The sequence below is a fragment of the Echiichthys vipera genome (genome assembly GCF_963691815.1).
Source record: "Echiichthys vipera genome assembly, chromosome: X".
Taxonomy (NCBI): Eukaryota; Metazoa; Chordata; class Actinopteri; order Perciformes; family Trachinidae; genus Echiichthys; species Echiichthys vipera.
Window position 1 is genome coordinate 38,160,677 of NC_139825.1, and position 11,170 is coordinate 38,171,846.

An 11,170-nucleotide genomic window follows, 5' to 3' on the forward strand; every position below is an offset into this window, starting at 1 on the left:
CGTGACAAACTAAGGTTGAATGCGAAGGTGAATAAGCTGCATTATGAACAAAGCGTATAAGAGCATCCTTCCATAACAGTCAAGAAATATATAGCTATAGTAATATTGCACAAAAATTATAATAAAAAATATAAGGTTTGCTAACCAGTCGTAATAGCTTTGCCTATTGCCTAGTATCATATTTAAAAGGCAAAAAAATCCCCAAGAGAAGATTTAAATTCCCAAGAGAAGATTTGAAAATATCAGACAATCCAAAAAAAGATATGTAGTATAAACGACTTACCTGCTCCGGTCTTATGTGTGAGCAGAGTGGCTGCGCGTTCTCAGTCCAACCAGAGAAAGTGTCTCTGCTTCACTGCACAGCTTCGGCACTTCTCGCCAACAATAACGGAGCAAAATAAACGACCGATGGGGAAACCGTGTCTTTTTTTAAGATGCTGTCGAGACAATATGGAACAATCGGTGGCTTTGAGCCGCTACTCGCTGTCTCATCACCCGGCAGAGAGCGGTGTGTGTCTGCGCTCAGTGTCTCCTCACACACACTCTCTCTCGCTGAGTCCAAACCTCTCTGAATATGAGCAAAAAACTTGAGTGGCCGTATGAGAGCGGGTGCAGCAACACAGCAACGTAATGGCACGTCAGCCAGCAGCCTGTCTTCCGGGTCCCGGTTAAATAGACAGAAACTGGCAGCGATGCCTGTTCCAAAGGGGTGATCAATAGAGTTTAACTTGCCCCTTATCGTTTTATATCAAGCACCCGTACACTTCCCTGCAAAACATCTCCTGGCAGATATTTGGTGTTGTTTATAAATGGATGCAGCATTGTGCATGTCTACAAGATACTTTCCTTGTAAAATGAGAAAATAGAAGCATTGGTATATGACTTATGGGATCTTTCAAGGGTCAAATGATGCCCCTGGTCCACTTGTCCCAAAATAATTCACAGGGAGCAGTTTGGAAGGAAGTTGTAAACCGACCAACTTTTTGATAAGGTTTCATTTGAATTTGGCAAGATGAAGGCATGCTACACGTTGTTTATAATGTTGGTTAGTGTCGTTTTAAATCGAGAAAGACTGACAGCCTCGGTCCTAATTGTAAACCCGATATTTTTCTCCCCCTCCCCTTGTTAAATGTGTTAAAGCAGAAATATACGCTCCCCCCTCCTCCCTCCTTTTTGGTACTTTATATCCCACACAGCAACAACAACTTTGTAAAACATGCAAAGCCCCTAAAATCTCCTGCACGCGACCTGGGCTCGTGCGCGGTGCTGGAGCCAGGCAGGTGCAAGACGCGCGAGGACCTCTGCAACTCGGGGCTCGTGCTCCCCAGAGTGCACACGCACACAAAAAGAAAGGAAAGAAAAGAAAAGAAAAGAAAAAAATAAATGTGAAGTCTGACTGAATTAATGACATTTGTTTCAGTGTTTAAAATCACCAGAGCAAAGATGCGCGAGCTCCAAATATCGAATAAAAATATCGATATTTGGCACAAAAAGGACGTCCACAGAAATATAACTTTGTTCAGTGTAAATAACCTATAACAACTTTATTGTTTCCCAAAATGTTTTGACTTATAAAACCTTTGAGAAGAAAAAAATTCTCAATTATAGATTTTAAAACTTTGTCTACTCTTTATATTTTTGTCTGGACTTTGAAAAAATTATTAGTTTGACTTTTGATTAGTCTATTTGATCTAGGCCTATTTATCTGCTTAATTTCTTTGTAACAGACTATTCTGTGTTCAATATTAATATAATTAGGCGATACAAGCACAAAATATATGGGTCAACATCATGCCTTTTAAAAGTGGAAGTTAATTAGAATCTAATAAGCTGATCATTTTTACAATAGGGTCTTTGTGATCTTATAGAGCCGACAACATTCACTAGAGCAATCAGTCTGGATCAAAGGAGATGGTCAAACAGATAAAAAGTTTATACGAATGTTTCTTCAACAATTCGGTTATATTTTAGGAACTGTCAGGAAATAATAACCTCTTGAAAAGACTACCGCCACATTTAGTACATTATTATTATTATTATTATTATTATTATTATTATTATTATTATTATTATTATATTTATTATTATTATCATATAGAAATAGACTGATCATCTCTATCAGTTAATACAGTTCACAACATTATAGCCTTGTGTTATATTTCTGTCTCCTTGCACTTGTGTTGTTAATCAATTTTCAGCATGTTCTGCACGAGACTCCGCCTGTGTATGTGTGTGTTTATGTGCTCGGATTTCTTCAGAAACGATATTATATGCACACTGCCAGGGCCCTTCTCCTTCTGATTATTACCAGGGGTAATATTTCATCGGCACCACGCAATCTTTGTTCTCTGTGAAGATAATAAATGGCCTAATCGTTATCAGCAAACTGCTGGGGGTGTCAGCACCGACCGAGGCTGGAAGCGGGGTCCAAAGTGCTGCTGAATAAATTGGTGTTCCTTATCTCTCACTCCCAGATTATCGCCGCCTTTTCAAACTTGCACAACAAATACATTCAATGCATCTAATGCATCATTTGTTGGGGGGAGTGGGGTTCCCGCAGGTTGATAGAGACAGATAGGCGCAGGGAATGAGAAATATTTATACGTTTTACTCGCTGCAGCGGAACAGCCAATATAGGCTCTATTTGGCTTTAGAGGGAGTTTATTGGCGAGACCATTGGTACACAAACTTTACATATCAATACAAGTTTTATAAAACAGACATTACTGTGATATGATGTCTATCACTCTGATTAGTCCCATTACTGCTGAATTAAAAATGTAGGCCACCCTTTGGAAATGCACGTTGAATGATACAGCTCATTTAGTGTTTTTACAAAATAAGACAATGTCACATATTTACAATCTTAGGAAACTCACAGTTGATTAAGATATACATCTTGTAAGCATGGTTTTGATATGTTTAGGCTATCTCTAGATAATGGCTTAAAATGCAAATAACGCGATAAGCTCCATTTCCAACTATAATAGTTCTTGTGAAAACGATTCCCTCCTAATAAACACATCGAAACATGATAGCATTATCTTCAGTTTCACAACAGGCTAAGCCGCTTAACATGCGCCGTTCGTTTTCTCTGATTTGGTTTTGTCTGGTCAGTAGGCCTACTTGTCTCCATCAAACGGGCCTCACATTAGGCCCGAGTGTTATCAGTTAAATAAACTACCGTGGCATTTGGTGGACAGTCTACAATTTAGGACTCAGAAGACCCAATACATTTTATAATTGATGTCAGGCGAGTGCACTTTAATTTAACGACTATAGGCTGCGTGTGCCCCCTTCGTTCACTTTTTTCATAACTGACCTTTTGTGTTTCTATGTCTTCAAATTCAATTTATTATTTCAACACAAACTAATGCTGTGGGTCAAAAGTGGCAGGAAAAAATATGGTCGAATACGTCCATAATGCAGTATTTATGAGTGACACTCGTGCCCAAAAAAACATTTTCCAATACACACGCACACACGCGCGCACTCCCCTTTTAATACCGTGGCATCTCCACCGGCCTCTGATGGTCTCCTAGACAACCGAGATAACGGTGCAGCAGTTTTCCATATCGGTCCCAGAGTCTATTATAGCTCGGGATTAGCTCTCTTTCCGAAAAGGTCATACACAAAGTCACCAAACCAGCTCTCTTTCCACCCCATATGGACCCCGTATATGTGAAGGCACATTTATAAACATGCATGCGCCATTTCATGTAATTCCATTAGACTAATGGCACTGCGCATTTCCTTGCGCTAAAACCCTAGTAATATAGATGAGGAGCCTTCTGAGGAGATAGAAGAGCCCAGTATCCCCTCAGTATCCAGCCGGCCGGCACTGAGGCGGGCGGAGAGTTTCTCAAAGCAGGAGAGATGCAGTCAAGTCACGCAGGACTAAATGTGCTGTCATGTAGCGACCCCTGGTGGGGAGAGGATGCAGTGGCACTGCAAGAGCCTCTGAGTCCTGTGTGTGTGTGTATGTGTGTGTGTGTATGTGCGTGCGTGCGTGCGTGCGTGCGTGCGTGTGTGTGTGTGTGTGTGTGTGTGTGTGTGTGTGTGTGTGCTACCTATATTGCATGGGAGACTCTGAGGGATAGAGCAACTAAGAAATCGTAATAATCAAGCAGCCCAGAGAGGGAGGGAGACGATTGCACAGCTGGAATGTTCCAGCTGGGATTCCCGGTGGCTGGACAGGAAGTTAGAGGAGCTCTGGCAGGAAGTGTGTGCTCAGGGAGGGCCAGCATCGGGTGGAGAGAGGGAGGGAGATGTTTCCTGTTGGCTCTCTCGATATGTTTAGACGCCTCACTTATTCTATTCGCCCCCCTCTCTCTCAGTTCACTTCACACCCAACATGAGTATATACCAGTATGTAAATTATTTTAGGGCTCACAGTATTGAATTATAGGAATGCTATCAAAGGACAGTGGTAGCCTGAGCCAAGGAAGTACATGATGCAGTGGGGGGTTTGGATTGTGTCACAGGATGCAGATGTCACCACATGAAGTGAAACTTCCTGCCCATCAAAGCAGTCAGTACCAGTTTAATGGACTCACATTCAGCAGCCCACATCAGTGGTGATCATGGACACAAGGCAAGAAAATTCAAGAGGGAGAGATGGTGGAGGAGAGGAGGAGAGAGCAAGTGGGGAGATTGTGGGTAGAGATGTGATGGAGCGATATGTGGATTGCAAGAGGAAAAATCTCTTTGTCTCTCCTGAGCTCAGTGGACAATCAAAGTTTCCTATCAGCTCTGGAGTAGGGGAAATTGGCTGCCCTGGGAAGGAGAGGGCCACTCTCACAGCCAATGGGAAGTGCCCCTGTCACTCTAATCAGGTCCGATAGAGAAAGTAGGAAACGTGTGTGTGTGTGTGTGTGTGTGTGTGTGTGTGTGTGTGTGTGTGTGTGTGTGTGTGTGTGTGTGTGTGTATGTGTGTGCGCTCAGACGAGAGTGCTTTTTAACAGAGAGCATCTTTGTTTCATTCGCCTTCAAGTGATCCAAGATGATACAAAGTCTAAAGTAGCGTTAGACCTTCATCTGCCGCTCATCCTCTGCACTGAGGGACACATATGAGCCATGCGGGTGCTTTTTTGGCAAAACTTGCCCTGAGAGGCATGACCATCGGTGCTTTGATGGAGCGCCATGTGGCATAGATCAGTGGGTCTTAGTGTGAGCTGTGGACAGTTGCACACAAGGGTGGCAAGGGAAGAGGATTACTGTCTCATCGATACAAATCCACACAGAGAGGGAGGTTGACATCAATATGCACACAGATATAGGCAGAGCACAGGGGCTTTGAGCAAAAGTGTGCGTAATGTAAACATCTGTACAAGAGGAGGACGACTGTGCACTTTGATGCTCGCCTTTACTTTGCCATCTATCTTTCCTTCTCTCCGTCTGTCCCCCATCTCGTCCATGCCAGACAAGAATGTGTCTCTCTGCACCCAGGGCCCAATCCTCTGTTTGAAGTCCCATCTCCATCTTTGTGAACCCTACGCTGTCCTTCCCTTCTTCTATCTTGATGTCTGTCTGACTGTCTTATCTGTCAGCCCCCCTCTTTCCCGCCTGCTGCAGCTGCAACGGGGGCCACAGATGCCTTCATTGTCCTCCTCTTCCTTGCCCTCACGCTTCTGCACCCGGCCATGATCACACCTGCCACCTGCACAGGACGCAGGGCCCCGAGACCTTAGCCACTGGGCTTTCATCCATACCTCACCTCGCCCTTCAGAGCCTCTCATCCCCTCATCCCGGCACCCTGTCACTGAGGAATGGCCGGTGCAGAGGGCCAGGGCAGAGTGAGACACAGAGCCACTTTTGTGAGGATGTGTGTTTTAAGCAGAGCCAGAGGGAGTCAACGCAGGTGAGGCATGTTTGAGGACAAGTTTTGAGTTTGGATTTGAGTCATATTTCTTCTTTTCGATGACATCCTTTTATGGCTCGGTAACAGGACTGACTGAATTGAATGACTGTAAGTTGTGAGGGCATCAGTGTGTGTGTGTTTGTGTTTGTGTGTGTGTGTGTGTGTGTGTGTGTGTGTGTGTGTGTGTGTGTGTGTGTGTGTGTGTGTGTGTGTGTGTGTGTGTGTGTGTGTGTGCATAATAACATGCTGACAGTGAGGGTGGTGGCACTGTCTCAGTGATTTATGAGAGTGTGCTGTGAAGGGTCTTCTGAGCAGGATATTGTTCCCTGACTGGTGACTTCTGCTGCTCTCTTTGTGAGTGTCTGTGTGTGTGTGTGTGTGTGTGTGTGTGTGTGTGTGTGTGTGTGTGTGTGTGTGTGTGTGTGTGTGTGTGTGTGTGTGTGTGTGTGTGTGTGTGTGTGTGTGTGTGTGTGTGTGTGTGTGTGTGTGTGTGTGAGTGTGTGTATTTCAGAGCGAGAAAGATTAAGAGGGAGAGTACTGCAGGTGAGCCCTCAATGTAATCAATCACCACCACGTCACAAGGCCCAGGGCTTGTGGATTACCCCTTGAACTGATACCTAGTTTGACTCCATATTTTTTTGCATATTCATTATTTTTCTGGCAGATAAAGAAAGAACACACTCTGCATCTTTACAATACTTCAGGAAAGGAAGATAATAATCAACTTCATGCCTGAGGGGGGACCATGACAGCTCAACCACATGGCTCAACCAGTCCAACACCCGTCACATCCACCTCAAACGCGCACACACACATACACACACACACACGCACACACACACACACACACACGGTTGGCCACATCAGGATACAGTGCTGCACATGAATTCCGGTTTAAACAGTATTCTGCTCGACTTACGCCAACAGATAAACCGCAGTTCTCCTGCAACCAGTAATCACATCCTGGGCCATAGAACAGGGCTGGAACTGAAAAGACTGAAAGGCTAATCAACCAAAACACCAATACCACACAAGACAATGTCCTGTCAATGATACAACAGTCAAATTATGTGTGATGACATGAGCCTTATTCAGCTTTGCTCCTTCATGAAGCAGGTAATAGTACCGCTTGCTTACAGCGTCATTCTAACATCAAATACAAAGACTTTTCAGTGGCTTCATTTATGAAATGTGGCGTATTTTTGATTAAGGTATGACATTGGATTGTCAAAGGCTTCGCTTTTTACTAAGGGTTGGCTGCAACCTGTTCTCATCCCAACACAGGTAACACATAGTAAACATTGTGTAAAGTTTAGGCAATAAAACCCCTCAGTTAGGGGGTTAAACTAGTACACTTTTAATGTAACTACAGTCACACAGGGCATCACGTGACACAAACTGCGGTCTCCTGGGTGAAAATCCTGAGTTTGTTTGACCTATCCACCACTTCAACCTCCTCCCTACATGGACGTTGTGGCTCTTACTTGTGGAGCACTTTCTCCGAGTGTCTAGTTATGCGGATGGGTTTGCAGTTGAAAGCCTTTCCGTTTCATACAGACATCGAGGGCCGTGACAAAATGGCAGTATTTGATGCCATGAGAATGAGAAAGGTCTGTCTGCGCCCGTATTTATCAAACCTTTAGGAATTACACTGAACAGACAATGAAGAAGTAAAAAGCCCTTGGCTGAAAGTGAAGAATGAAACACATTTATGAAAGGACTTACTCCTACTTACAAATGACACATTTATGGCATAATAATTTATCAACAAGACTCTGTTGGAATGCTACTACTCAATCAACCCTGGGCAGAGAGGGTACATGAAGAGACTGCTGGATGAAAATGGTTACTTCAAAACCCACAGTCACGATTGACCATGAAACAACTAGTAGCTCAGTGTTCCAACATCCACAAATGGCAACTGCTATCACAACTTGAGATTGAAGAGATACAACACAAATGCTACGGCAAGGGGGAGCCAGGATGCGGGGCCAGAGTGGAGGAAACACAGAATCCCAGAAGAGAGATTGGGGCTATGTACCCAATCTCTGTTCGGGGATTCTGTGTTTCCTCCCCTCTGACCCCAATGGAACCCAATAACACTGAGCGAGGCAGCGACTGACCTGAAAGACAGGATCATGGCAAGAATGAGCACAAAGCAACCCCGACACCGATTACAACGGCTGAGTTAAGTACCACCTGAAAGTCTCATGGAGAGTGTGAATGCAGCGGTGAGAGTGATCCCTACCACAACGATCACAGAGACCAATGAGCTGGTTTACACTTCAGCAGCAGTGATCCTAGAGATGCTGGGCTATAAGAGCAACCATGGGAGCCATGAGAAACAATACCCACCATGGAAAAGACGGTTGGAAGCTAAGATCAAGGCAACTCGGAGAGAAGTGAGTCAATTGACAGCGGCCCAGAGGGGTGCAATGAACAAACCAGTACCAAACAGGTAGAGCCAGATGCCCATACCTGAAGCACTCAAAACTGCCCAACAAAGGCTGCAAGCCTTTGCCAGCCGCCTACAGAGGTACACGAAAGACAATGAAGCCAGACAAAAATAAACCGGTTGTTCGCAACTCACCCTGTGAAACTGTGTGCGCAATGGCAGGGTTATAACAGTAGAGCAGACCCATCGAGGCCGGAAACTGTACGGTTTTGGAAAAGCATATGGGAGAAGGAGGCAGCACATAACAACAGTGCACAATGGCCGGTCTCTCTGAGAGAGGAGCACAGCAACCTCCCTGAACAGAACCCAGTGACCATCACAGAGGCAGACATCCAAGAACGAGTGTCATGTATAAAAAACTGGACAGCATCCGGCCCAGACATGATCCATGCCTACTGGCTAAGGAGACTCACAGCACGCCATGAGCGTCTTGCAGCACAAATGAACCAGCTGCTGAGAGACGGGACTCACCCAGAATGGTTAACCGAAGGGTGAATGGTCCTGATCATGAAGGACCCCATACAGGGTGCAGTCGCCTCCAACTATCAGCCAATAACCTCTCTCTCCACAACATAGAAGCTCATGTCCGGCATCATTGGGGCTAAGATAAGTGGGCACATGGATCAATACATGAGCAAAGCACAAAAGGGCATTGGTAGAGACACCAGAGGAGCAAAACACCAGCTTCTGGTTGACAGGACAGTCGCCCAAGACTGCAAGTCCCGACACACCAACCTGTGCACAGCCTGGATTGATTACCAGAAAGCCTACGATTTGATGCCACACACATGGATCACAGAATGCTTGAAGTTGTACAACATCAACAGGACTCTAAGGGCCTTCGTTGCAAACTCAATGGGGATGTGGAAAACCACACTTGAGGCCAATGGTAAGCCACTTGCACAAGTATCCATCAAATGTGGCATCTACCAAGGAGATGCTCTTTCCCCACTGCTGTTCTGCATAGGTCTGAACCCCCTAAGCCAAATAATCAACAAGACTGGCTATGGATACAGCCTCAAGAATGGAGCTACGATCAGTCACCTCCTCTACATGGATGACATCAAGCTGTACGCTAAGAGTGAACTGGACATCAATTCCCTTATCCACACCACCAGAATCTACAGCAATGACATTGGGATGTCATTCGGGCCCGAGAAATGTAGTAGGATGGTGGCACGGAGAGGCAAGGTAGTCCACACCAAAGGTGTCCCACTCCCAGGAGGAACAATAGCAGATGTGGAGGACAGTTACAAGTACCTTGCAATACACAGGAAAATGGCAACCTCGAACAGACAATACCTCCAGCGAGTAAGACAAGTCCTAAGAAGCCAGCTCAATGGCAAGAACAAGTCTCGGGAAATAAACAGCTACGCCCTGCCAGTGATCAGATACCCTACGGGAATAATCAGATGGCCAAAGGACGAGATACAGACCACAGATGTTAAGACCCAGAAGCTCCTCACCATGCATGGTGGGTTCCATCCCAAATCCAGCACCCTGAGACTGTACGCAAGCCGTGAGGAAGGTAGCCGTTAACTATTGAGCGTGAGAGCCACTATCCAGGATGAAACATCCAAGCTCCATGAATACATCAAGGATAAGGCCCCCACGGATGGCGTACTCAGTGAATGTCTCAGACAATGGCGAGCAATATAGGAGATGCTGGAGGAGGAGCCAACATGGGAGGACAAGCCCCTACATGGCATGTACCAACGGATTATCACTGAAGTAGCTGATCTCAAGAAGTCCCACCAATGGCTAGAGAGGGTTGGGCACTGAGGCACTCATCATGGCTGCATAGGAGCAGGTCCTGTGCACCAGAGCGATAGAGGCCCAGATATACCACACCAGACAAGACCCAAGGTGTAGGTTGTGCAAAGAGGCACCTGAAATGATCCAACGCATAACCGCATGGTGCAAGATGCTGGCAGGGAAAGCATACAAGGGGGGTATAACCAATTTGCTGGCATAGTGTACAGAAACATATGTGCAGAGTATGGACTGGAAACCCCAAGATCCAAATGGGAAACTCCTCCAAAGGTGGTGGAGAATGAGCGAGCAAAGACCCTGTAGGACTTCCAGATACAGACTGACAGGATGCTAATGGCAAACCAACCAGATATCGTGGTGATGGATAAAGGACAGAGGAAAGCTGTGGTGGTGGATGTGGCGATACCAAGCCATGGGAACATCCGCAAAAAGGAACAAGAGAAACTTGGAAAATACCAAGGGCTCAGAGAGGAGCTGGAGAGAGCCTGGAAGGTAAAGGTGACAGTAGTGCCCGTGGTGATCGAAGCATTAAGGGCAGTGACCCCCAAGCTGGAGGAGTGGTTACAGCAGATTCCCGGAACAATCTCTGACAACTTGGTCCAGAAAAGTGCAGTGCTCGGAACAGCAAAGATACTGCGCAGAACCCTCAAGCTTCCTGGCTTCTCGGAGAGGACCCGAGCTTAGAGAGAGGGTCAACCACCTGCGCACCCGCGGCAGGTGAGAAGATTTATATATATATATATATATATATATTTAAATATTTGATGCATATATCTTATATCTCTTGTGCATTTTGATGTCATGCTTTACTTTTTTTCTTTTTTACATATGTATATATATATATATATGGAGTGTGTGAATATATATATTTCTTTTTTCTTCTTTTTTTTAACATACCTCACCTATCATATTACTCTGGTCATGTGATTGTCTCTCATTGGCTGTTATAAATATAGGTGAGGCCACACTCATGTTTTCTTGTTTGTTTAAAGCCCTGATGAAGACCTACAGTTGTCAAAACTTGGCTGTTGTTTATGATTAAGTCACTCTAATAAAGGCTTTTAAAATAATTTCCTTACCTT